The sequence below is a fragment of the Chiroxiphia lanceolata genome, chromosome 2 (assembly GCF_009829145.1).
Source record: "Chiroxiphia lanceolata isolate bChiLan1 chromosome 2, bChiLan1.pri, whole genome shotgun sequence".
Classification (NCBI taxonomy): Eukaryota; Metazoa; Chordata; class Aves; order Passeriformes; family Pipridae; genus Chiroxiphia; species Chiroxiphia lanceolata.
Genome location: NC_045638.1, coordinates 20492018 through 20517555, shown reverse-complemented (window position 1 = coordinate 20517555; position 25538 = coordinate 20492018). Strand labels below are relative to the sequence as shown.

The window sequence follows — 25538 nt, the reverse complement described above, 5'->3', positions numbered from 1 at the left end:
GGTTTTTTAGGACATGTTCTCACATCTAGCCTACAAACTTTGCTCAGGCAGAATCTTGTTCAAGATTCTGTCAATGGCAGAAGCAGCTACAATGCCACCTGAAAATCTTGTACCTCTCCTTTACACAGTAGCATATGCATCCTCAACTGCTTTTATAATGAATGCATTAAATCCAGGACACACTGGACATACAGCTCATGTTTTACATGGAACATGTGCATCATAATTCTGCCTGAGAAACTACAACCCAGCCAAGTCCTTTTCTGGCTCTAACCTGGAGCAATTTGCCAAAGTTAAGACAAGAATTTAGTTGAAGGGCTTTGAGCTGAACGAAATGTTCCACACTCAATCCTGCCATTTCCCCTCTTGCTTACTGCTGTCTTGAGCTCCCTGCCCCCTTTTTGCTGCCTCCACGGTCAGTCCCACATCGTTTCTGCAAACTCCATCTACAGGTTCTTCACTGAAGCTTGATCATCTTTTGGGACTCCAGGGACTGATGAGGAAGAACCAGACCATGTTGGAGGGCAGTGCTGCACATATCCTCAGCAGGGCTAATTAGTTTTGGTGGATTATTACAGCAATCTGGCTTTACTGCTTCCAGGTATTATGAACTAGCCTAGTGTCTTTGCGTGATGCTGAGCTGTGCAGCCATTGTGCTAAGGTAATTTAGGGAAGGTAATTTTTGAAACAAAAAAATCCACTTTCCCAAAATGTTAATATAGACATAGGCCATTTGAGAATGCGTGTGTCTGCTAAACAAAACCTCTGAAAATCTGGGAGATATACTTAAAATAATAGAAACTGCAACCACCAAAAAATAGAGTTTGTACTGTGCCTTAACTTTGCCCTCTTTGAAATACTCCTTAAAATCATATGTAGCACACAAACAGCACCTTGCTCCTAGAGATAGTGCTGAACTCTTGGGATCACATGAAACAGCCTGACAGTGTTTGCTGAAGCAAACTCTGTTGAGATGAGCTGATCCAAACATAAGCTGCTATTATTTGGATGATCGGATCTACAACCTCGCATTTGCTAAATTTTACACCTTTACAACATTTTTAATCTACTACACCTTTGCCCTTAGAGCTTCCTACACCACTTCGCTTTCATCACTAAACCCATCTATTACTCTCATATCACCTCTCACTGCTGACAGTAGCCCTGGTAAGAAGACTACAGTTTGCTACCACTGAAATAACCTACAAAACATAGGCAGAAAGTCATATCTGTTCTATTATCTATACTGCTTCTCTCACGCACGGCTGTTGGATAACCACTGGTTTATGGGGGGTGGGGTGGCATAGAAAAGCCCAAGAAGTCAGGAGTAAAAGTCCTCTAATTTCCTGTGCTTATAACCACACTGCAGCAATTAATGTTCATAGAGATGTAACTTAAAACGGTGGATGCAAGTGGAACATAATTGGAATTGCAATATAATCCCTGGCAGGGTATCGCCAGTTTCAGGGGGCTGAGTTCAGATTGTTTGAGAATATATTGTTAACTCCTTTCCTAGTTTCCAGAAGCTTATCCTGCAGTATCTTAACTCTTTATGTCCAGATTTTCAAAGGTTTAGCTGAAGGCAGGATCCTGCAAAAGCATGGAATACCACAGGCCAACTTTTAACCCTGTTTTAACTAAGTTTTGTGGAATTTAGTTCTAGATGGTAGCTGGAACCCTGCTCTGCGGTCTCCAGCAGGCTCAGATCAAATCACACACAGCTGCTTTCTGCTCTACAGAATGGGGTTAAGGGACCAGGTTGAGATGTCAAGCAAGCAAGATGTACAATTTTCCACTCTCCTTTATCTGAGCATGATCTCTGTGACTCGTGTGGTCTCCAGCACCTCTGCTCCGTCACCTTTTGAGGCTCTGCAGCAGACCCCCATCCCTTCCCCGTGTCCCTGTGCACATCCAGATCGCTTAGCACCTCCGAGGCTTTTCGGGCGGGCATTGGGGGATGCATGACCCAGCGAGGGCCAGCCATGGCTCCCCTTTTCCTTCATCCCCCCATGGGGCCGTGGCACAGGCACAGGCCCCGAGGCGGGACAGGACGGGGCCTCGGTCTCCTTCCCCCGGCCCGGGCGGAAGGCTGCCGCCCTCTCTCAGCGCCGATGTGCCTGGGTCTGGGCCCGGCTTCCGCGGGGCGCGGCCCCGGGCTCGGCCCCGCTGCTTCCCCCGTGCCCCGGGGAGCGGGCCGGGGCGGGAGGGCTCCGCGGCCCCGGCGTGGGAACGGCCGGGCGGGGCGGAGGGAGGGAAGATGGCCGGGGCAGGCGCCGGGCGGGAGGCGGCGGCGGGGCGCTGCTGAGCGGCGGGGCGGGGGCACTCGGGCCGGGATCGGGGGCTGGGAGCCGCGGCGGCGCGGGGCAGGTCCCGGGCGGGGTTAGGAAGCGCGGCGGGGCTGGTCCCGGCTTGGAGCGGGGCTGGCGCGGGGGAGGATGAGCTCGGCGCGGCGCAGCCGGAGCCGCCCGAGTCCCGCTCCCTGCGGGGCCGCCTGTTAGTGCTGGAGGAGGAAGAGGAGGAGGAGGCGGCGGGCGGCCGCGGCCCGGGCGGGACTGGAGCTGCCCCGGCGGCGGGCGGGCAGCGGGTTTCGGCCGGAGCGGGGCGGCGGCGGCCCGGCGGCGGAGCGGCCATGCCGTGGCTGAGCGGCGGGCGGCGGCGGCGGCAGCAGCAGGCGGCGGGACAGGGCGGGGGGCCGGCGGCGGGCGGGCAGCGCGGCCGAGAGAGCTCCGAGCTGCCGCTGCCCGCCGGCTGGGAGGAGGCGAGGGACTTCGACGGGCGAGTCTTCTACATCGACCACAACACCCGGCAGACCTCGTGGATCGACCCCCGAGACAGGTATGAGGGAGATCCCGGGGGGAGGAGGGATCGAGCCCAGTTCACCTCGCTGGGCGCCGGCGCCGGGCCCGTCGGCGACATTTTCCTTCCCCCGTCCGCCGGGAGGGTGTGGGCGGCGGGGCCGCCGGTGCCGCTGCCGGCGGGGCGCTCCGAGGCTTCGCCCTGCGGCGGGACCGCGGCCCGGGGTGGGGGCTCTGCCACTCTGGCCCTCCCCGGCCCATCGTGGAGGGACCTGAGGGGCAGAGCCCCTACCGCTGCTGCTGACGGGTTTGCCGCCAGCCTTAATGTTAAATTAGATACAGAAAAAAACTCAACCAAACAAAAAAACCCCTGAGGCTTCCCGCCCTGCGGTGGGTGCTCTGACCAAGCGTGATCTCAGTGCGGGGGGAGATGGGGAAGCAGGAGCAGTGACACCGCCCGTGTTTGTACTCGCCGCGTACCGGAGCAGCCCCGCTGTAACCGAGCGGCTTGGCCATCCTGATTTATTAGCCGGGCTGAACTAATTGGCAGCAGCAGGCTGGAGGCATGCTGGAGTAATTTGGTAGATTACCTCCTCATAAAAGATAACGCTGCGTGGAGGTAAGCAAACCGGGAAATTCCTGCACTTAATTTGACAAATACGCGGTCTGCTGCGAATTAGCAGCAAAAATCTGCTGCTGCGTGGTGTTCGGGCAGCGTCTGCAGGGCCCGGCGGTGCTGGGGACACCGAGTTGGGCCTTTTCTTCTCGTTTAGGGTGAATAAATACGGGCAGGTCTTATGGCTTCTGGCAGAATTGCGTTATAAGCAGTATTTAAGCGTCGTGGCTGAAATCTGGTGGAAGCGTGGGCTCTCTGTTGCGGGTACTGCCCGGTGAAAGCGACATCGCTTCAAAGCGTTCACTTAAAAATTTCCACGCGGAGTTAGTGAACACAAGTGTCAGTATTCTAGGTGTCTGCGAAATAAGAAACATATGTCTCTGTGTATACTTTTCTATATTAAACAATGTTTTTATAGTAAGTGAAAGTTGGACAAGGACAGTTTGAACCTCAGCCAGAGCTACCTTGCCAGAAGTATGCCTGGAATGTTAAGCAGGCCACAGAAACATTTAAGCAGAGTCTGGTTTAAAGACTGTAGTAATTTGTGAGATTCCTGTCGTCTTGCACGACGATACATAACTGTTTAAATGGCCTAAATATTTACCTACCGGATCAAGATCTTTTGTCTCGTTATTTGGACGTACTTATGCATGCACATATTTTTTTGCTGAGGCATTAAATCTTTGTTTGTGTGCTTTAGATAGCACATTTTTCTGCATTAAAATGCACATACACGTTGTTAGCTTACTTTTAAAACTGTTGTAAAGGTAACTGATGACACCACTACGTGTCTGTTGCTTCTCTGCCTGTCATCCTTACCATTACATTTCAAAGAGTATGAGGTTTTTGTCTTCTAGAATATCTTCCATACAGACAGTAACAGAAAAGATTTAGCCATTTACTACGGTGTTAAAATTGAGTTACTGTTCGACTTAAATAGTGTTGCTAAAATTAGGACGCCATGTTTTGAAGAAATAATTGGAATGCCATATGTTGCTTGAAATTTTGTCTAAATATTTCACACCAAGGTTTAAACTTAGACTTATTTTTCACATTGGGTAAGAGCAGGCTGTAGAGCAGAGATTGAGAGATTTACATTGGGGCAGATAGAAAAGACATGATGTTTTCATGAGCGTGTTATCATGTTATCTGTTCTGCAGTACAGAATTCAAGTAGCAGGAGCTAGTTCTGTGACTGCAGAGTTAATCTCTGGTTGGGAATAGGCTATTGTTGTTTTAGTGAGATGCCTGGGTTCTGGATAGTGCAAAGTGACCAGTCTTTTTGGGTTTCATTGAAGCTACTCAGATTCCCGTGGGCAGCAGCAAAGTAGGAAAGGATCAGGTTAGTTGTTTTCTGCCAAGGTTTGTGAAAGATAGGTAAGAGTAGCAGTGAAACGGTACTGAAGCTGTATTTTTGCAAAAAGTGGTTAGGTGGAGGGCAGAATAACCTGCTTATAGCATATGTACCTCAGCATTATGAGTTTGGCATGGAGTGACAAGAGTTCAGCCCCCCATTTCTGTGTTCAAGTGGTTTTGTTTCTATCCAGGAGGAATTGGACTAAGTGAGACCTCAGGCCCTGCTGCACTTGATCAAGGGCTCTGAGAATCAGCACCTCCAAGCTTTCCTATGGGCAGTAGTCTCTAAGCATCCCCACAGGCTCCTCTTTCCATGTAGCTGGCATTCAGTAGTTTGTTTTTCTTTTCAGCATTCCCCCTGAGATTTCTCAGCCTTTTGTGTAGTTTGGTTAGTGAATTTGATTTGAAGTAATTATTTGATTAAAAATCCCCCCACAAAACAAAACAAAAATCCCTTCTTTACCCACTCCCAGTGTTTTCCCATCGAAGCCAAGAAGACAAAGAAATGCTAATTGGAGAAGTTGAGGCAAGAAATGTGCTTTATAAAGGATTTTGGAGTTTGGGAAAGAGATGATGATGAGGGCAAGGGAGGCCAATCAAAATAATAAGAAGTAAGAAGAGATAAAGGACTCAGAAATGGGTACCTAATGGTTTTCTGTAAGAAAAAAGAGGTAGAAGAGTGATAAAATGAGCAGATTTGAGAAGGATCTTTAGTATCAAATCAGTGGTTAGGTTTGGGAAGATACTGTGTTGCTCTGTGTGGATTGTGTGTAATGAATGGATTGGGGACAGTTGTCTGGCAGATCCTGTAGGTCTTGGATAGGAGCCCTTCAGTGCATGTTTTCATCTTGTGGCAGTAGTTGTCTTTTATCTTAATAGATTGTAAGTTCTTTAAGGCTGTGAACTACCTTTTTATCTTGTGTTTGCACAGTACTTGCTACATTGAGATTCTGGTCAATAACTGGACATTGTAAACGATCTTATAGAAGACTGACTATGTTTGTGGTTGATATTGATGATCCTTGTGGCACCAAGGCTCTTATTACTCTTACTGTTTGTTACAAGACTCTGTTTTCAAGTGATTAGAGCTTAGCCAAAATTCTTGGAGTGTGGCAGAAGCTTTCCAAGCTGGTGAGTCTTGCTAGATTTGCTCTATGGAGAAACTTCAGCTAAAATAGTGTTGTTTTATTGGAACAGGTCTAGGGGAGAGGGAGTGTTTCCTTCAACTTCTTAATGAGACTTGTCTTGTTTTTTTAAAGATTTAAATACTGTTGTTTTGGAGTGAGGATTTTAGACTTCTAAGGTGTAGAAGTGTGTTTGCATAGAGAAATCATCTATTTTGACCAGTTTGGGAGCAATTAAAAAATTACTGGGTAAAGACCTAGGTTGTAGCAGATGCATTTGCAGAAGCTTCCTCCAAGCTGGACTACTGGTATGGTAATTGAAATCGGGGAGCTTTTCTGTCCTGTGTCCTCATTAGCATCTTATTTCTGAGGCCTAAAAGCTGAATAAATTGAGCACAGGAGAAAAAGCTTGGCCTTGTCAAACAGTGGGTTGGAACAAGGAGTATAGGATCAAATGGGGTCGGGCCTGGAATTTGACAGAAGAAGGGGGAAATTTTGGTAGGTTTTGAAAGCAAAGTAATCAGGAGCTGTGGTCAGGGAGAAGGGAGGATGGCACCTGAAGCCTGGGAAGAAAAAAGTAGGGGAACTGGACTGCAAACCAGTAGGGCAGGGAAAAACAGGTAAGGAGGAACCGGTCTGGTGAAAGTTCAGGGTGTGAGGGTGTCAGCTCTTTTCTTGGCTGTATAGGGAACCCTGAGGGAAAAGAAGGAACGCGGAGTTTGGCTGAGGAATCTTCAGAGTGATAAAATATGCATAAAGGGCAGCATGCGAAGAAGTCTAGGTGAAGAAGGGAAGATGGTTGGAAAGTAAAGTATAAGAACTATAATGTGAGATATGAGAATGGGGGTCAAGAAGTGTAAGATGTGCTGGACAAGGAGATTGTTGAAAAGTCAGAATGGTAGAGATTGGAAATAAGCAGGAAAGGCTAATGGTCTTGAAACAAGGCATCAGCTTGGGAAAGTCACTAGAGGTAGATATCTGTTATTAGGGATGCAGAGTAGAAATGTCAAGTGAGTAATGGGCAGAAAAGTCCAGAAGTGCCAGCTGCTTTTTGCTGGACTATTTCAGGACTCCTTATTCTCATAATTTATTTGATTTTAGCAAATATCTATATTAACCGATTTGCAACTTTTCCTGTTGAGTAGGACAAAGACAGTCCATTACTACTGTTGCTTGCTCTATTATGGCAAATGGCAAAGCAAGGTGTTCAAATGCACATGCTGGTGTGATGCTGTGTAATATGATTTCTTTTTCCCCACTCTGGCTTTTTAAAGGAGTAAGAAATTGCAAGTTGGAAGCTTGAATAAAGAGCATATTTATGTCAGATATTGAAATCTAGAAAATTCCACACTTAGTCACTTAACTACTGCTTGTTTTGTATTAAGAGAGTATTTTTAGGGACACACTATATTCTCATATATTTTCTTGCCTTATTTGATACATGGAGAGGAGCAATTCTGAGGGCAGATGGTAGGACTGTGAAGTGATGAGAATTGCTTCTGAATTTTTTTGCCCAAATTGGAAAATGGGCCTCTCTCTAGTGAGGCAAAGGATCTTTTGACATGCCACCACGGGATAAGGTTAGAAAGTCAGTGTCCTCTTTGTCAAGGCAAGAGAATATCTCCTGGAGGGTTGGAATCTATCTGTCCAGTTCTCAGTACTTGGCAATCCAAAGACAATCAGAAGAAGCATTAATTTTTTTCACAAATAGCATTTTTCTGGGCTTGCCTTAAGCCCCCACACTGAGTTGAAATTAGTGACATTCATTATTAGAATTCAAATACTTCTATTCCAAAGTATCCGAAAGATGAAGGCAACAGTGTAGTAAGTACTGCTGCCGTTTTTGAAAGTTTTCTTGAAGTTTGTGTATGCTTTCAGACCTTTTTTGTCTACTTTCTATATGTTGTATTTTGATTATCAACTCTGTCAACTCATAGTTTTGTTTTGAGCTAATGACATTTGTGGAATGGGAAGAAAACAAAGCAACTGTTGATCATTATTTTAATCTTCCCTCTGAAAATGTTATGATGACTAGACAGATTTAAATCACGTGCTGTATTTCATTATGATGCAGGTTTTTAATGTAAAACATAAAATGTAACCTACAGGGTACAGAGATGTACTTTTGGAAGTGATGCTTTGAAAATGTTTAAAGGGGAGCAGAACTGTTGAAATACTAATTTGACTGTGATTTTGTAAATTGGCTTTCCACGCTGTTAGTACCAGTCTCTCAAGAGATGAAGAAGCTTGCAAAGGGAAAAAAAATTGCTGAATGAGTATAGATCTGAAAAATATGCTCTCCCATGAGAGCAAAAGAGCTGGATTTATTCAACTGAAGAGGTGTTTAAGAAGTGGTTTGAGTACTGTTCATAAAAAAGAGATGGTACCAGAGACTTCAGAACTCTTTTTCTTTAGTAGATTTATAATAGTATCTGATAGGCAGAAGTTGAAACCAGAAATATAATATGGCTTTAATAGTAAGAGAGATTAAATGTCGGAGTAGTTTTTCCACTCCTTTAGCTTTCTAGATGAAATTACCTAATTCGAGTTTTCCCCCAATTTAAGTCAGCTATCACTTGGAGTCCCATTGTTTGCGACCATCAATTTTTAATGCCTCCATTGCATGATATATCATTTGACCTGTATATAATATATATATGTAGCTAAGTATATCTAATAAGGATTGGCAGAGCAGCCAATTTGAAAGTGGAGAGCTGCTCTGTTTGGTTGTTTCTCTTGATGCACCCAGGAAGGAATCCTATTTATCCTCATCACTTGAGGCATCTGGGTCTCTGCAGTTATACCACTTCATTACCTCAAGTTAGCAGTAAATACGCTGGACTTGATAGAATTTATATTAAAAGCGTTGCATATAAAGTAATACTGGAGATCCAGATGTTTTGAATTTTCTGTGCAAATGTCAAGCCTGGATGCAGCCACAGCGTGGATGGGAAAGCTATGCAGCTGTGCACTGCTCTCCTGGCATGTGACTGGGAATACATGCTGCAGCATATGGTGTTGGGAAAGGGCTGTGGTGCCCCGAGCCTCTCTGAGCAATCTGCACATATTTGTACTTCGGTTCTTGTTCAGAATAATTCAGTAATATTTTTAAAGGCATGCTGTAGCTGACATTTTGTTTTGAAAGCTTCATATGCATATGTGCCATGATAAATCTACTTCTCTGCCTTTCATGAGGGAGATGCACTCATTTTTTTTTCATGCTGTCCAGTAGGTCTTCAGACAGATATTTAAATTTATATTATGAGTGAACCCCATGAAAATATTTATGATTAAAAATGAATGAAGATGCAAGTGTCCTAGAGTTAATGTTAGTTGGTATTAGGTATGATTTTCACGCTGAGTCTTTTGTTTGATTGGTAGATTCTGATTACATGTAAATGTTAATCAACTGATTCATGGTGAATACTTCTAAATTGCTGCTTTCCCTCCCCTCCCCTCTTGAACTCACCTGTCTGATTTAAATGTTTTAAAAAAGTAACTTTTAATTTCTTATGTTTCTTGGGAAAAAATAGTGCCTGTATGAAGTGAGCATTTGTGTTTTCTTGTAATTCAGCATTGCTATAAATGAGTCCCACATTTCCAGTCATTGGGCATTATAGTTTTAATAGTTTTTTAGTGTCTTGGAAAGTAGAGGTGGGAAGCATCCACTGTTTCTTCTTAAGGGTGAAAGGTTTTCCTTATAGTACAATAATAGTGATTTGTGGTTTATGTAATTGGTTTTTTCTAGTTAAAATACATATCCTTTGAAAATCTGGCTTACGTAGCACAAAACTGCAAGACCTAATGCATGTGTGCTAAAGCATCAAAACATCTATTGAGCCACTGAAACCTGATGAACAAAAAACCACTGTTAAGAAGCTTAACATTTTGTTAAAGGTGAAGGGTTTTTTGTTTGTGTGTGTGCATGTAGTTTTTACCTCTTAATGGAATTGTTTGCAGCAATTAGATACAGAATGAAGACACCTGCCCTATTGTATTTGTGTGCATGCTAGAAAGGACTAACTTAGCACTTGTGACTTCAGTGTGGAGCAGCACGATGGCACATGTTATGAAGGGTTTCTCGAAGGGTTCTGTGACATGGTACTGGCTCTCACACATGCATTGGATCTTGCAAACTGAGAAACTGTGATCTGCTAGATCTTGTCAGTGCTTGATATTTATTGTCATTAAACAGCACCAGGCATTGTTAGAATTGGGTATTTGCATTATCATGTCTTCTAAAGGGTATGGGGAGGGAAGTGTCTGCTTTTCAGGATCTGCAGTCTGTACATGTGAGAATGCAAGTTTTGAAATGTCACAAGGCTAGGGCTGGGATTTAAGTTCTGTTATCCGGACCAAAAATTCCTATTTAGGCTTGGATTCTGGTGATAAGTTTAGTTTGAGAGATAAGTTTCATGGTTTTAGCAAATGTAAATATAGTGACAGCACTGTGTAAACATAAGAACAAATGACTTGTAGGCAATAAAAAAAAATTAGAAACTTATCTATAGCAAAGTCCTGTTAACAAGCTTCTTAGAGGTGCCTGTTAAATGTAATGTTGGTTTATAATTTTGTGTTGTTTGCTGGAAGGTAGAGCTTTGTAAAGTTGTATGTGAGGCCAAACAGAAGTATTTCGTTGATATTTTGTTGAAACAAAGTAAAATTAATACTTTTTCTGCCTACAGTTAAAAATAGAACTTCCTGAATATCTTATCTACTGCAGATGTGACAGTTCACATTCACCAGCAAAGCCAGCCAGTATTGCAGCTTTTAAGTAATCTTCAGCTTGTTTCTGAAAGAAGCGAGCTAAAGAAAACATGCTCTAGGTACTTTTCCTACCTCCCTCTCTGCCTGCTGTGGCAGGGCAGTGAGCACGCTCAGCAAGGTTTGGCAATACAGCACTCCTGAGCTAATAGTTCTCTGCTGCCAAAACCAGCAGTGTCCTCCCTGCCAGCCGCGTAGTCTCACCCCTCTTGCACTGGTACCATTGCTTATCTGACCCCACAGTAAGAAAAATTAGGAAATTCCCCAACCCTATGCAGTATTTAATTTGTATCTTTTTCTGGGGGGAAGGGTAGTTTTCATCTGGTTTGGTTCCCTAAGCTGACTTAACCTTCAGGGCAGATGGGTATTTAAGTGGTTTATGTCAATTAAGTTTGATTCAATAAGGAATTGGATTAGGCAAAAGTGATGAGTCAATTTAAAACCTTCTTTGAGTAAATCCTCTTTGTGAATGGCAGTCTTGACTACTGATTTTTAAAATACTCCCATAGTAAAACACATTTCTAAACACGCTTCAAGTTATGTTTAAAAAGGAAGGATTCACTTTTCAGGTGTAAGATGGATATTTAAAGTCAACAGAAGAAAAATAGGTGTCAGAGTCAGTGTTTCAGTTGAGAGAGATGAGAGAGCTACAGAACCGATTTGGGGACTGAGCTTGTGGTATCATTACCAACTTGGAGACATTCCTGAAAGAATTGATGTACTCAGTGGTGAGTCTTGCCTTTGCTGGCAGGGATCAAAGTCAGTGTGTGAGGGAATTAGATCTAGGACCAGATGGGTGTCTGGGGAGGATATCAGCAGTGTGGTACCTTGGGGTGTGTGTGAAAGGGAAGTGACTGTAAGGTCAGCTAGATGTGGGATCTTGGTAGTGGAGCACCTCCAAGGAAGATCTCAGTTGGGTGTCAAGTGTAGGGCGTGACTGGAGAAGGATGGAGCATGAAAAGGCATGTCAAGGTAATAACAAAAACCATTGAACAGATATTGGGGTGACTTGCAAGGTGGTTTTGTCACCAGTGTTTGGAGCTAGAACTCATTAAAAGATCACTACAGTGCATCTGGGCAGTTTTTTAAGGGAGCTGAACAGGTTCAAGTGGAAATTGCCAGGTCACAGAGGAGAAGGTTCTAATATTTGAATTAAATGAACAAGTTTTTTGTCTCTGCTTATGGAGAGGAACAGGGACTCCAGTGTAGTTTTTTGCCTTGACACCAACCCCAAGCCTATTTTGTGGGTATAAATCTCTCAGTTCTTAACTAGTCATTAATAGCAAGGTAATGGGGGTATAGGCTTTGCTCTACCATGTTACAAGTGTCTTGATCTCTTCTTGATTCTGTTCCAGATAGGAAAATTAATTTGGACTTAACACAGTGAGAGTGTACAAGACACAATCTGTCACTTTTTAATTGCCCATTGAATCGTTTGAGTCAGCCATTTAATACAGCCCCCCTCCCAGCAAGGCTTCCTCTAGATATATGTTGTATGATCAAATAAGATGGAATATTTCTCAGTTTGTTTCTCAGCCTTTTTGTGGGTGTTGGCTGGAGTAGGAAAGAATCTTGTGTCCAGTGATGAGCTTGGTGGTCTCTCTGTGGTTTGCAGGATGGAGGCAGTTCTGTGCTGTACTGTTAGCTCTTTGGCTGAAGGAGCTGATTGCCATCAAGGGCTGAATTAGTACATATCAAAACCTAAAGTAACTAGGTTTTTTATTTTTGTTTTCAATGACTTTTTTATTTCAGCGTATTTAATTGGCAACGGGACAAAAATAAAGTACAGTGATATCAACACCCTTGAACCAAAACAGAATCAAAGGCTATCTTTCATAGAGTTCTGAAAGAGTTATTTTTCAAGATTAAGTATCTATGGAGAATCTTGTCGAAACTATTTTGATTTATATTGTACTTGGGGTGAAGCTCTTTCGCACACAGACTGCTTAGGATTCTTTATGGCAAAATGCAAAATTTGGTATCAAAGCTGAAAATGCATAATATTACAAAATAGATTTATTTACTGTTGGATTGCAGTTTAAACAGCTAAAAATAAGACTTTTAAAAAAACTTAATGCATAATGCTTTCTTAGAAAGAGTGGCCTATCCATGTTTGGGAAGGCAGCTGAAGTACTGCGTAATTATCTAATTCAATAGCATAAACAAATTGTGACACACTTCTCAAAGGTGGATACTGTCCAAAGTTACTTGACTTGAACAGCAATTCCATGAGTGCTTAAAAGAGAATTACAGAATAAAAAGTAAACTCCTTTTTTTTTTCCTTTCTTTTTGCAGTGTAGGGATAGTTAGTAGATGGAGAAGTGCATGTGTTTGGAAATTACTGTTTAAACCCTTGTGTGTTTTCTGCTTCCCTCAGGTTACATCTTTTGGATAAGACTAAGACTCACAGTATTAAAGATATGAAAAGGCATGTAGGTAAAAATCCCTGAACCCCAAACTTCAGAATAAGTTAACCACAAAACCCAAGAAAAATTGATTTTATGATTATGATGGCTTTCGGATCATAGGCCGGTTTTAGTAGCATCTAAGTGGTCTCTAACACTATATAATTGATGGTTAATGCAAGTTAACTTGATGATCATCTGTTATGAGGTAGAGAAAGCATAACTGACCTCTCCTTTTTATAATAAAAAAATAAATAAATTGGAAATGCATATGAATGGAAGTGCAATAGGTAATTTGTCAAAATTCAGTTAAAGAACATGGATATTAATATTGCATATTTGTGTGCTTGTTTTCAACTGTATGCAGTGTACTGATTGACAAAAAAAGTGTACAGTACTTTGTGTTGGTTTGAATTGTCTTATCTTTTGCCTCAGTGCACCTGCACCTGTGAGCTTCCAGTGTCTTCATTTGATAATGCTTCAGATGATGAATTTTTCATTTAGAAGTACTTTGAAAATCCATTGTAGCCTACTTCTTAATTACAGTTGGATTTTGATGCTTCTGTCTTTCCTGTATGGCGGAAGATGTCATTTTAACTAAATCTCTGTTTCACAAAGGTTTTAAAAAAATGATTTTCCCCAAATGGAAATAAAAGCATTTTAATTAGAAATGGTGAGATATTTTTGGATCAGCTGCATTTTGCTTCTGGACTGGTTAGCCATAATTTTATGTTGGTTCTAGGGGAACTTCGGGAGTAAATGTCGTATCATAAAGAGGAATATTTGTTGTGAAAACTCCTTGATTTCACGCAGTTCTCAACCATTGGAAACTGCAACTTCATGCATGGTCCAATATTTTAATGTACTTGTTTATAGCCAGGACTTCAGAAAGAGGTGACCTTCCAGTTACCTGCATTACTACAAAGTAGCTACAATGTATATGGGAGTTCAAGAAATAAGTGATTTCTTAAGCGGTTTGCCCTACTCAAGGGGAGCACAGGGACGGAATGAGAGATCCTTGGGCTTGTATTCATTCTTGCTTTCGTGTTCTTTGTGTTTAATAATTCTTTGAGTATTGGGTCTCCTGTACTGCTTCAAGTAAACAACTCCTTGATTTCTCATAACACCCTATAATATACTGAATTTCTGAAGCATTTTCTTTGGTCTTAGTGAATGGCTAGTTTCAGCTAAGTTCCTTGGAATTGATCTGCTGTGTGAAGCACGATTACTGTTCTTGAAGTGTGTTACTTCATGTCTTCTATTCAGGAAGATGATCATGTTGTTGAGGGAAAAAATTAAGTGTTGAACCCTGCACACTTGTGTTAAGCAGAGTTAAAGTGGTAGGCTGGTATTTTTTGTGTTCTGTATGGGTTGATTGGATTTTTTTTTTTTTTAAGTGGGATTTCCCAAGAAATCCCTTTAACTTATGGTTTTAAGAAAATGTTTCCTTTTAGCCTATTTTTTGGAGTAAAATGTCAAGATATCTATGATCAGGCCGACTCTTGGATTCTGATGGATTGATGGTGCAATGAAGAGACTGTATTTCCAGTTCCAGGAATTATTTTCTTACTGTAAAATAAGCTGCTTTGCAAATTCCTGATTGTCTCTTTTAGTGGTTTTCTGTACGCACTTCTACAAAGTTTCGATGAAGTGTTACAAATTTCTTCGCTTAAACATAGCTTTTGGAGCTAGAAGGCTTTTGGAGCAAAGAGCCCTTTTAGACCATGAGCAAGTGTCCAAACACAAATGTGTAGGAAGGAGTATGTGAATGTTCTGTCGTTTAATTGTCTGAAATTTCAGGCAATTTATAATCTACAATATTTGTTTACAGCCGTAGTCTCAATGCTGCTGTTAGTAAACATTATTCTGATTTTGCATCTGGAAGGTTGGAGTTGAGAAATGTTTGTGGGAAGTGATCTGTGGAAAATTTGCAGTGGGTTTTTGTTGGTTTTTTTTTTGTTTGTTTGTTTTTGTTTTTTTTTTTTTTAAGAAAAGGCATAGTAGTGTTTCCTGTCATTGGCTGTGAATGTCACTCAGAACTCCTTGTACTGAGTTCTTAGGGATTTGAGGGTGTTTTATGAAATTATCAGCTTTCTTAATTCTTAATAAATTTTCAGAATAAATTTTCAGAAACAGCTTGTGGGAATTTTAGCACAAATTTTTATATCCCAACTTTTTCTTCTATAGGAGTGTGTCATGTGTCTTTGAAAAAAAAGTCATGTATTTCCCAGAAGGACATCTAAAAAAAATTCACTTGAATATTTCGCTGAGCTTAGATGTAAACCTGTTTTCAAGCTAAGCCAGGTTGTAGGGTGTCTTTCTATGACTTAATAAAAGGCAAAACAGCAGGTGATTAATGTGGATGAAGATATATATAATATCTTTTTAAAACCAATGTTCATAAAATTTGTCACAGTATTCTGGAAATAGGCTAAATAAAACTCCAGTGATTATGGAAAGTATTCCCTTTGTGCAAACTTCTCCCACTGAAATATCAAATGACTCATATGTAGAGTGAATTCTCGTGTACCAGAGTATCCTGTTAGGGAAATTACTCCTGGGAGTAATCTTGGAGATCTGTCCGTGCCTGTTCAGGGCTTCTGTTTGGTTACAGATGATGTAGCTGATCTTGTTCTCTGGACATCTGCCTGCTAGGAGTGAGATGTGTCCTCTGTTCCATCTCCTAATATCTGCCAAAAAGCCCTAAGGCAATAACATCCTTTCATTACTATTGATGGGACCTGATTTGGATCCTTGAGTTAAAGACTTTCTCCCTGTGTCTGTTTTCTGATTTGTACAAATATTTTTGGCTATTACCTGTTTCTTCTGGAAATAGTATCTTCAAGGGAATATTGATTATTTTTTTTCCTTTAACGCCTGACATGAAAGGGGTTCAGAATTTTTAAAGAGTTTTGTTGTTTTAAAATACAGCTGCATCATTTTGTCATTAAAACATACTGTAATAAATTGCTGGAATATCTCCTTTGAGGTAATTATGTTTGGTATGTGAACATCTGGAGTTTTGAAGTTGTGCACATATGACTGTTTGCCCACATGGTTCTTAAGCTATTTGTTTTATTCTTTCTGAAGTGAGTTGATAAAGAAAATAATGTTCATTTTTTACCTTAATCACAATTGTAAGTTTCTTTTCTTAACATTTAGAATCTGTGGAACATTTATAAAAGGCTTTCATGTCCTCCTTAAAATATAAATAATCCTGTGTCCAAAACACAGGATTCCTAGGTTCTGCTAGGAACACCCCAAAACTATGGATAGTGTCCTGATTGTGGAAATTTTCTTCCCACCCTCCAGTCCATGAATAGCGTTCTTTAAAATGCAAGTCTTTTGAGATCGTATGTTCATTTTTCTGTCTTAGGCCTTTTTATGTGTGTGCTCAGAAGCTTATTTTTGAAGTGGATGAAGATTTTCATACTAATACCTGTATCCAGATATTTTTAGTTTTCTTGTAAAGAAAAAAAAAATTCCTGAGATGTTATAGAGACTAACAGGCTCTTAATGTAGTGTTAGTACATGATGTTAAAAGTGAATTAGTTCCCCTTTACTCTGCTTTCTTTCTCAAATTAGGAATACATTTTTTTCCTCCCCATTAGCGAAGGTGGTCAGTTGCCCAGACTTTTACAAGAATGATTTTGAAATAGTTGTGAGAGCACTTTATTTAAAGAATTTTTGAACGTTTTAAGATACTACACCTGGTAGAATTTAAAATATATGAATTTTGTTGGCGTTTGATGTGTTTAAATGTTTGGGGGATTTGTTGCTTTTTAGGAGAGGGAAATCTGTGTTATGAATAAAGTGCTAATCAGGATATTTTCCTTGACTTCACGTTTTGCTCATTTTATATACTCTGTGTATGCTAGGCAGGCACACTTTTAAAATGTTGGGATTTTTTTTCATGGCAAAAATAGCTTGCAGCTTATTGAAAAACAAGGCAGACCTGTGCCTCAAAATCCAAATGAAACTGCTGCTTGGATGAGGCTCTAAAGAGGGCATTTATATGTTGTGGAATGAATGGCATGTCTGCGCTAACTCCCGCAGGCCGGATATTTCCAAGGTATCAGACAGAGCTGTATATACTGCACTCTTCCCCCTTTGGATCCAAAGATTTCTCCCTTGGCAAGGTCTGAAGGACCCCTGGCCTCAGTGGGGAGGATGAGATGGGGAGTGGGGGCTCGTGGGGGGAAGGAAAAATGAGCTAGGTGACTGTATTTGTGCATTTGACTCTTTTTTTTTCATAATATGTATATATATTTTTTAATTTTCCACCCAGACTGCCCTTCTTGTGCTTCGTGAGCTTGCGTTGTTTTTCTAATCATTGTTCTTTGAACAGTGTAGTTAGGAATTTCCTGTTCACGTTTTACTACAATGGTTTGTTTAAAATGATAGACCGCAGTCTTTCCTGACTTAAAACTAGATTAGCCTTGAATGTCGAAAAGAAGTCAGACAAATAAAGAGGATAGGCTGTATTTGCTTATGTCATGGAGAGAGGCCTTTTAACCACGAGCTCAGTTGTATCAAATACCACAAGTCATGTTTCTTAAATATTTATTAAAACAAATAAACATAGTTATTGTATGAACTGGCACATCTCCAGATTTCTGTTTCTGATTCTCATGGGTGGGTCGCTTTTAATCAGGAGAAATATATTTAGTCAAGACTGCCAGTATCTACTGAATTACTGAATCCAGCCTTACCTCAGTTCTCCCCTCTCCCCTGCTTTTGTTACAGTTTTAAAATGCAACAAAATGAGCCTCAGCAAAGTTGAAGTTTTAAAATATCAAGCAACAAATTATTGGGAAATGCACTGGGAATGAATCTGCTTTTTCTTGATACGTGTGGTAAGGAAAGTTTAGTATAGTCTTTGTATATATTGCGATATGTTTGCTTTCAAATTTTTGGGGAAAAAAATCTCCCAAGCCCAGCAGTGTTAGATGTACAAGGAATTGCAGCATCCTTATTATACAATTTATGTTTAATTGGGGCAGGTTCCTTGTATAACACTGCTAATCTATGTAAATAGTACACGTCTATATTGATGGAACAGTACAGGTAATAAGGCTATTGATTTTTATCTGGAAAGAGATAAAATTTCAGTGTTAAAAGCAATATATGACCTCCACTTTGGGTTTTTATTTTACAGAAAAAATACGGTATCATAATTTATCTTATGGGGTGGCACAAAAGTTTTATTCAGTTTTGGAGGGATGGTGTATTGACCTGCCTTAGTTGGCTACTGAAGTTATTACTGACAAGTATCAAACTCATCAATATACACTTTTATACAATGCTCGAGTATTTTTAATGCAAGAATGTCTGTGAACATGTGCATGTGAAATTCTGTTAAACCTGCTAAATTAATTTTCAAGCTGGGAGATGTCAGATTTGTAAGGTTGTGGAGTCTCTAGCTGATATGACACACAGGCATGTCATTACAAGGGTGTTGCCAGTTAAAATACTCAGCTGTTATGGTATTTCCAGCTTAGCATCTAACTTTGTTCCACCCAGCAAATAGTCACATAAATAGGACTAGCTGTGGATTTTTAAAGGAAATATTTAATGTATTTTTAAAGAAAATAACATTTGGAAGGGAAAATATTTGGGTAGCTTGTCTAGGGTAGGGGAGGGAGATGCCTTGCAGGGTACAGAGTTTGATGTGCTGAAGAAGCTCTCAGTAGATGTTATGTGGAAAGTGTTATCATTTATAGAAATCAGGTATTTCTATCAGTAGCAGAACTAATGAAACCTGGTTACCTGTGGGTTTGTGTCTTACAGCTGGTTGACTTTGGTATCTGGGAAGGTGAAAGTTCTGCTGGATGTCTTTTGCCTTGTGTTTGGGGTATTTGCATTCACTTGTTCCTGAACAGATTTTCTGATACTGATTAGATGTGAACATGCATCTCTCACTTTCTACGAGGCCTCCTACTTTCATAAACTTTCACAGGTAATGGAATTATCTAGGGGGTTTCCCTAAAGTTTGAAGCTCATCAATAGAACAAAACCCAAATAGACTTAGGTATATTAATTAATATTGTTACTTATAAAAATCACATATCCATATTTTTATGGGAAATGGGACTATGAGCCCTTGTTTTTTTGCATTTTTTTTTTTAGTGCCTCTGTTATCTGCTAGCTTCTAGTAGCCAGTTTTGTTTGAACAAGAAGCCAGTTCCTAAAAATCCAATGATGCTTTTACCTACTATGTGATAGAGATACATTTTGAGATTAATGTACCAGATGCTGTGGTACAGGCTTGGACTGCAATCATTCTGTAGTGTGTGTGCAATGGATGCAGTATTCACCCACAAATAAAACAAAGCATTGGATGGATTTTCCAGTGTAGGTGTTAGGCTGAGTTGCCTGTGCTTTTTAGGTTTGGTTTTCTGTAAGCGTGAACAAAGAATGGAATCTTGACCAGAGATCTGGAGTCCTGCAGAAGGTTTATCAGTGAGATACCTGCTGTTAGTGCACCTCCTAGAGCTGTTAGCAGTCAGTTTTTGTTCTTAAGTCTCAGAGATATGTTGTGTGAAATACTGTCAGGGGCAGTGGGTGCCATTGGTTTCACTGTCAGAAAAAATCGTTCACTTTGGTCTTGACCTTCGCTAAGCACAGATTTTTCTACCTGGAAAAACTCAGTAAGTTTGGATGTGAATAAACAGGGCCCTCGATCTTCCATACGAATGCCTTTCGGGTAGCAATACGGGTGAGTAGTTTATTCCACTAGATGAAGTAAGTGAGGTGAATAAGGTGAGTAAGCAATTTCATTATGAAATGCTCTCAGTTGTGTCTAAATGCTATGTTGCAAATTCGGCTCATGCTTTGAGCTGGTCGTGAGCCAGGTGGCTGTGGTTAATTCATCACTGAACCTGAGCTGACAAGCCCTGGGTAGGGTAGGTTATATTAGATGGAGCACCGTGCCACACCGAAGTAGCTGGAAGCTGTACTCACGGGAGCCAGGGCAAAGCTGCTTTGAGTCTGCTGGAAACATCCTGTTTAGACAAATCTAGAACTGTTTGTGTGGGGTAAATAATTTACTATATGAATTTACAGTAACTTTAATGTTACTTTCTTTACAGAGATCAGTTAATGTTCTTTTTGTGTGAGTTGCAGGCACTGGTTATTTCTCTTAGGGTTGTATTTATAAATTATGCATAAAACCTCTATTATCATAGGATGTATCACCAGTGTTAGTTACATGGATTGACAGTGTTTTTACCTGTTGGTTTGCAGTAGTACAGCATTTTCTGTACAGTACAGTTATCTTAAGCAATGATCTTTGAAATAAAGCCATGACTTCAGGAAGATTTCTATGTAATCCAATCACAATAGCTGCTTGGAAGGCTAAGTTGAATCATCCCACTCCTGCAGGCTGAAAGGAGCTGGGGTAGCCTGGTGACACAGCTTGGTGATGCTGACATGGTGTTCCCGGACACGCTGCTGGAGCTGGCCATGCTTGTATTGGAACAGGCTACCCTCAGCTCTGGAGGGTTTAGGTTGCTCCCAGTGCTGTGAGAAGGTGTTTGTGTGCTTCCAGGAAAGAAAAATGGAGACAGTACTAAGAAAGCATTTTTGTCATTGTTTGGATAGCTGTATGTTGTGTACAGTCAAAATTTACACTTACGAAAGCTTGCAACTGGCAGTAAGGAAACAGAGTAATCTGTGCCATTAATATGTTTGTGCATGGGAAAGCGCTTGCCTGATCTGGAAGGTGTGTTTGAGAATGCTTTTGTAGTTCCCTTGTTTTGGAAATTGAAGATCAAAGGAATGTAGGTTCAAAACAATGGAACAATGTGCAGGGCTTAATTGTAAAAAATACATGAGGGTGAGCTGTTTTACTGAGGGCAAGGTGAGTTCATTTTCACAGCTATTTTTAAAGGAAGCAAGAATAAAAATAAAATTAATGTTGGATCTTTGAAGACAATGATTTCTTATTTCTTCTCAACATTGAAGTTTGATGGATGGTAAAAGTTGCCAGAAGAATTTGTCCATGCTTACAATATCTTTAATCCCTGTTAAATGAAACCATTTGTTGGACAAGCTACTATCAAAAATAGCATTTGTGTACTTTGTTTTCCTTTTAAAATTGATAGAGTCCATAAACATTTTTGTTTACTTTTATACTGTTCTTGGATCCTGTAAACTGTTACATTGTTTTGACTCAGCTGTCAATAAATTGTATGTTACCTTTTTAAATGTTCTGGATTTATATTATGGCAGCAGCAATGATCCCATCCCCTGCTTCTGTCAGCACTCACTTTCTACAAAGAAGGAAAGTGCTCCTTTTATGTGTTTGCTGGAATTTTGAGAAATACAGATTATTCAATCAGTAGAAATGTGTTTGCATCCATGGGTGTCTGCCCTTAGCATTGCTGTAGTGCTGCCTCAGAAAGCAGTGTGATTCAGCAATGTCTTGGTTAGTTGATATGCTGCCTTACATATTGCTCTACTTAGAGAGCCTAGGGTTTGGTTTTTGGGGGGGTGGGTGGAATCGATATTCTTCCCCAAATCAGCATTCCACTTGAAACTTAACTGGTGTCTTTAAATTAGTGTATTTATTACTGCTTCTTTGTTGGGAATTGTCACCATAAAACTAACTTTTGCAGGAGTTAGAAGCGTTAAGTTGTTGTAAGATGCACTGCTCAGTATATGGCAAAAGGGAAGGAGAGGGTCTAGACCAGTCATATCTGTAAAATCCAGGCTTCCATTAAAAGGTAGCCCAGCAACAGGGCTTAACTGAGTGTGCAGCGAGGTTCCATGGCTTAGAAAGCTGTTCTGAAAAGCAATTAAAGATAATCAGATAAACTGAAAAGCAGTGCTGCTGAATGGTCATTAAAACACCTCATTAATTGGATGGAGGAGGAACAGATTTAATGCAATATGATAATAATTTATTTAATTGGTGGTATCTTCATTGTATTCTAATTAGAAATCGAGGGCGAAATTGTCAAGGAAGTTAATTTCTCAATGACATTAAAAATTTAGGATTAGACTTTCAACTATGATGAAGAGTAGGGAAGAGATGGACTGAAGACCTCTGCTCTTCTCATAGCTTTCATCTTTAGTAATTCCTTGTTGTTATACTGCGGCAACATGAAATCAGAAAACCAAATCCTGTGATTAAGAATCCTGTGGATTTCATGCTGAGAAGAGCAGAGAGGCTCTGTATGGAAGCATCTGGGTTCACTTATAGGGAAGTAAGACCTGCAGAAGGAAGCTAGATGAAGGGTGGCAGCAGCAGACTGGCTTTCCTGGCAGCAGTGGTCTAAGAAATGGTGAGAAAATCTCTTCAAATTAGTTGTTCAGTTGTGGCATAAGTACAGGATGGGGGAGGTAAGAGGGAGTGCTCTTGTTTCTTTTTCCACAGCTATCTTGAGAGGCTTTCTTCTTGCTTAATAGATAATAGTAAAAGGTTTTTAGAAAATGATACATGAAATTGTGTGGAGCAGAGTATGTAAAGAGTCATTACCACATTTTTCTGGGATTTTCCTGTCATGCTTGTATACTGTCCTGCCTTCCTGTGTGCCATAGTTTCCCTTTCAGTTCCCTTGGGTTTCCTAATAGCCTTTGAGGAGCTGGTGGTAAGTTTTGAAGTTCTGGTCTCTTAAACAGACTTAAGTCACAACGTTTTCAGCACATTAGGCATTTACTGTCTGGAATAGCAGTCATAGTTCAGTTTGCATCATGTGCTCCTTTTACTGGATTTCCTGAAGTATTGCTCATCAACCCAGCTAGGCAAGCAGGCTTACAACACTTGTGAAAACTGTGGGGATTTTTCTCTATTAAGCTACTCAGGGATTGAATCAGTAGATCTTTCAGTAATTGGAAATAGCTGGTATTGTTGGGAAAAGTTTATCACCTGTCTAAAATTTTCCTGAAGAGCTTCTAAGTCCAGGAGACAGTTCTGCCTACCATCCTCACTTCAGAGACTGTGGAGGGCCCATTGATGGCTAGGTCTTGCATATAAATAGTTTTGAAGAAAGTAGGAGCATTGGAGTTAAAGAAACTAAAACTTTAGATACTTCCTCTGCTAGCAACACAGAAGGGTGTGAAATGCAGGGAACATCTCTGACAAGATTTTGCATAATTTCTGTGGGCAGGTAATTTTCTTAATATATCAGATATAAACTCCACTTCTCTTCTGAATTCATCTGTCCAGCCTGCTTGTTACTCAGTGTCAGACAGGCCTCGTGAGAATGCAAATGTTTTTCTACCTTGAATTTCCTGCAGTTCATTTAGTCTGCATTTCTCATGTCTTTATGGGTTTTGATGATGCATGAGAGTGAGTGCTCTCTGCATTAAAGATAAACTTATATGAGAAAAAGAAGAGAAGCTGAGATTTTAGTTGCAGTTACTATGGAACAATAGCTTTTAGTGGGCATATAGTTGAGGATATGACTCAAAACACAGTGGCTCTCTCCCTTCACATTCTTTTCTTTTAATGATTGTTTGGTCAATCAATCATTACACGTGCATGAGTAGTTAATTTCCTTCATGAAATCTAGTAATTTCCTATGCAGCTCCCAGAGTGTGTTGGTTGGGTGTGTGGTTTTGTTTTGTTTTGTGGTTTTTTTTGGTTTTGGTTGTTTTTTTTTTTTTAACAATCTTAACAGATAAAGGGATTAATTGGTTGGTTTCCCAATATGTTATCCATGTCCATTTCCTGTGTTGTTATGTGTGCTTTCATGAGCACTTAAGGAAGTGTTCATATTGGGCATTATCATTCCTGGGGGCAACAGTACCATTGCCTAGCAGTGAATATTCAAAGGTGCTTTTGAGGTTTTAGGCTTTCATTTGCTATGTACTTGAGTTTCTCAGAAACTTTTAAAATAGGCTTTATTCTTCCCCCAAACTTTAGAAGGCTGTTTAAGATATGGATCCTGGTGCCTCAATGTTCTCTTCCTAACTGAGATACTTTTGTCATGCGTCTGTATGTTTTTTTCATGTTTATTAACATTGCATAGCCAAACTTAGACCAGATGTTGTATTTAAAATGCCAGAATTCAGGTCTGCATTGTCATTATTTTGAAACTGTCTTTATGTGGCTGTTCTGATTTTATTTGGGGGTTTTTTTTTTTTTTGTTCTTCTTTCCCCCTAACCCCGGAGTTAGGCTTAGCATATCAGTAGTATACTGCGAGTTGGATTAATAGCTTGTTACAAATAGTAGGAGGTCTTGCTCACCACCTACCACCTCTACATTGCCTTTTTTCTTTTTTTCTCATCTGATAGCAAAATAAACTGATTTAGTTCAGTAACCGTGCCCCCTCCCTTCCCCTCCCCCCATTGCTTCTTTCCCCCTTCCCCATTCCTTTTTTGTAGTTCTGGTGAGTTGAACTAGCATACCTACTGCTAGTTTACTGTATGATTAGATGAGTGTCAGAAGTGTGTCAGGTGAGTGCTATGAAGTGATGGGATTGTGCAGTTCAGGGCAGCAGAGAGGGACACGTTGGAAGGCAGCAGGGATCTCTCCAGTTTGATGGTACCAAGCTGTTAATCCAGCTTTCATACAAAACTACAGGTGGGATTTATGGTGTAGTTGGGGTGGAGAGCACAGGGGAGGCTAGAGCCATGTTCAGTCTCAGAGCTGAGTGGTGTAGAGGGTAGTCTTTCCACATCAGCCGGTTAGACTGTGGCCTGTTCACACACCACTGCTGGCCAGTCCCTTTGCTCCAGCTCTGCTGTTAGTCCATCTCCCTATGCTTATCCTCCTTTTCTGTCTATACCTCCCTGGATCATTCATTGTTTTCTGATTGCCACCTTCACTTCTTCCAGCAACTGGTTCCCATGCTCTCCATCCTTCTGTGTCACCATGTGCCCGCTTCCTTCTTTTCCTGGTGTTCAGATGCTAACAGGGTTCAGATGCTTTCTCCTTCAGACTGGAAGGAGAAACTGACTTCCTAGTCTCTTCCTGGAAGGAGTAGGGTTGTACTGGATTTATTTTTCTGCAACTGCTCCTTGCTGGAGCAATCCTTTTGGATGTCCTGGAACACTGGGGTTGGGTGGCTGTGTAGCCAGGAGAGGTCCTGAGAAGCTGGCACATGTTCAGTGGAGATTAAATCTCCAAAGACCGGGGCTTCCGACTTCACAGAGTTGTGTTGAGCATTGTGCAACAGTATTACCCTCTTCCACTCTCTTGTACCTTCACCAAACTTGAATGATTTTCCTTGGGGACAGTAGGATGCCTAAAAAATTCAGGTCCTGTGGTTAGCAGTGCTGAGATTATCTAGACTATTGTAAAACTTGAAGCGAGGGGTGGGGAGGGACGGGACAGCATTTTTCCTGTGCTTCATCGTTTCAAATGGCAGAGCTGTTTTAATTGAAGGTCTCATAAGAGATTGGAAGGAGTAACACCCTCAGGAGGGAGAACTTCAGGCAGGGCGACTTCACTCTAGTAGAATAAAAGGCAATCAAAAAATGAGGGAATGCCTAACGAAGCATACCAGACTTTCTAATGAATGGACGGCAA

General features: G+C 40.9%; 1 protein-coding gene across 2 annotated transcripts in view; it reads left to right on the top strand.

Annotated features, from left to right (window-relative positions):
- Positions 1 to 2707: 2707 nt before the first annotated feature.
- WWC3 (WWC family member 3) overlaps positions 2708 to 25538 on the top strand; it is a 96663-nt gene continuing 73832 nt past the window's right edge. For both annotated transcript variants that reach the window (XM_032679851.1, XM_032679850.1), the window contains exon 1: positions 2708 to 2835. The gene's annotated coding sequence lies outside the window, so the exon portion shown is untranslated. The remainder of the gene's footprint in view (positions 2836 to 25538) is intronic.